Source organism: Otolemur garnettii, unplaced genomic scaffold (genome assembly GCF_000181295.1).
Source record: "Otolemur garnettii isolate 467f Iridium unplaced genomic scaffold, OtoGar3 scaffold00025, whole genome shotgun sequence".
NCBI lineage: Eukaryota > Metazoa > Chordata > Mammalia > Primates > Galagidae > Otolemur > Otolemur garnettii.
In genome coordinates this window covers 19,203,438-19,206,124 of record NW_003852420.1, presented here as the reverse complement: position 1 = coordinate 19,206,124, position 2,687 = coordinate 19,203,438, and positions in this window count along the sequence as shown.

The window sequence follows — 2,687 nt, the reverse complement described above, 5'->3', positions numbered from 1 at the left end:
GCATTTTTTAGCAAGCCCCAAGATGAAGGTCCACAGCCACACTTGGAGTAACAAGGACTTAAGGATTTGAGAGATAGCTGAGACATACAGGGATTAAGGATTGATACTTGGAAGTCAGGGACAGAAAGAGAAGCAAAAGTACACACAAATACAGAGGCTAAGATGAGAACAGAGAAAAGCAGAGTAACGAAGAGCAGGACCAAGGCCAGGTGCAGTGGCTCAGGCTGTAATCCTAGTACTCCTGGAGGCCCAGTGGGAGAATCCCTTGAGCTCAGGAGTTCAAGACCAGCCTGAGCAAGAGCAAGATGCATCTTTACTAAAAATAGAAAAATTAGGCTTGGTGCCCGTAGCACAGTGGTTAAGGCACCAGCTACATACACCGAGGCTGGCGGGTTTGAATCCGGCCCAGGCCAGCTAAACAACAACTGCAACAACAAAAATAGCTGGGTGTTGTGATGAGTGCCTGTAGTCCCAGCTACCTGGGAGGCTGAGATCAGAATTGCTTAAGCCCAAGAGTCTGAGGTTGCTCTGAGCTGTGATGCCATAGCACTCTGCCAGGGCGATAGCTTGAGACTCTGTCTCAAAAAAAGAAAGAAGGAAAGAAAGAAAGATAGATAGATAGATAGATAGATAGATAGATAGATAGATAGATAAAGCCATGCATGGTAGTGCACGCCTGTAGTCCTAACTACTAAGGAGACTGAGGTAAGAGGATCGTTTGAGCCCAGGAGTTTGAGGTTGCTGTGAGCTATGACGCCACAGCTCTCTACCCAAGATGACAGAGAAAAAAAAAGGAAAGAAAGAAAAGAAAAAGAAAAAGGGAACAAAAAGAAGGCAGAATTAGAGCCCAAGTCAGGGAGAGAAAACTAGGCAAAGAACCAAAGAATAAGGGGAGAAGGGCTGGTGCTGGCCATGAGCAGCCTGTGGCCATGCTGGCTCCAGCTTGGACTCTAGATCCTGAGCATCAGTGAAGGGGATCAGAAGGGTGGGTGGGGCCAGGCCAACAGAGTGGCAGGTGCCCAGACCTGAGGCCCCCTACCTTCCTTGCCTCCAGCCTCCCCACACCTGCATCACCTGCTCCTTGATCCTGCAGAGCTGTTACTTCCCCTGGAACCTTCCACTGCCAACTTCCACTTCTCTGTCCCATGTACTAAGCCTCTTTCTCTTAACTGCACCTTTCACAGAGGTTTCAAACATGTTCAAGTGTTTTCTACCTAAGGAAAAAAAAAAAGACTCTCTCTTGACTCACATCTCTTTCTAGCCCTTGTCCTATTTCTCCTCCCCTTTTCCCAACTTACCATCCTGAAGGAACTGTTTCAAACAGCCCTTGCTAACGTTGCTATTGGCGCATGTGTGGTTAATCTTACCTCCTCCATTCCCCCTTCACTTGGCCAACCCATTCTCCATCATTTGGTCTTGATGTTTGGAGGGACACAGAGCTGAGTCCTGAGCCCTCTCTTCACCCAGTGATGGCTTTTGAGTTGATCCCTTTCAAACCTATAGCCGCAGCTGTCCTCACCACACCAGTACGTATCCCAGCCCAGACTTCCCTACCCACCTAGACCTGTATTTACATCTGTGCAATGTCATCTCAGCCCCTCCGCCAGGATATCTTAGAGGTCCTGCAACTTCAATATAGCCAAAACCAAATTTACGTTCTTCCTTCTTCCCCTAAACTGGTCCTCCTCACAAGTTTCACAACTCAGAACACAGCACTGTCATGTGTCTGGGGGTTTAAGCCAGTAATGGGGACTTTGGCCTTGATACCTTTCTCTTCTTCTCTCCCTCTTCCACCCCAGTGCATCCCCAAACTCTGTCAACTTTATTGTCCAAATGCCTTTTGACTCGTCTACTTCTCTGCATTTCCACCACCACCATCCAGAGTCCAAGCCCTCAGCATCTCTCACGCAGATGACAGTGACAGCCTCTTAAGCAGCCCCTCCCCAATCTGTCTTCCACTCTATAGACAAAGTGCAAGCTGGCTTGCTGCTTAACACTTCAGCAACCTCCCTTGGCCCTGAAAATAAATGCCCAGTTCCAGGTGGCCCTTCCGGAATCATCTCACCTCATTTGCCCTCCGGGCCTTCTAGTTATACTGGCTTTCTTTCAGTTCTTTGGCCAAGCTACCTTCTGCCCCAGGACATTTGCACGTGTTGCGCCTGCTGTGTGGGAATGTGCTACCCAAAGCAGTAGGTGCTAACCGTGTGTGGCTATTGAGCACTTGAAACATGGCTAGTGCAACTGAAAAATGGAATTGTTAATGTTATTAAATTTTAATTAATTAAATCTAAAATTTAAAAACATTCCATTCAATTACTGGAAAACTGAATTTTTTTTTTTTTGAGAGAGAGAGAGAGTTTCACTTTGTCACACTGGGTAGAGTACAGTGGCATCATAGCTCACAGCAGCCTCAAACTCCTGGGCTCAAGCCATCCTCTTGCCTCAGCCTCCCAAGTAGCTGGGACTACAAGTGAGCACCACCAGCCCAGCTAGTTTTTAGAGATAGGGTCTCCCTCTTCCTCAGGCTGGCGTGGAACTCTGAGCTCAAGCAATCCACCCACCTTGACCCTCTAGAGTGCTCAGGTTACAGGCATGAGCCACTGCGCCCACCAAAAACTGAATATTCTTAAAACAATTTCACTATTGGAATCTTCTTTTTCAACTTCAATTCTTTTTTTTTTTTTTTT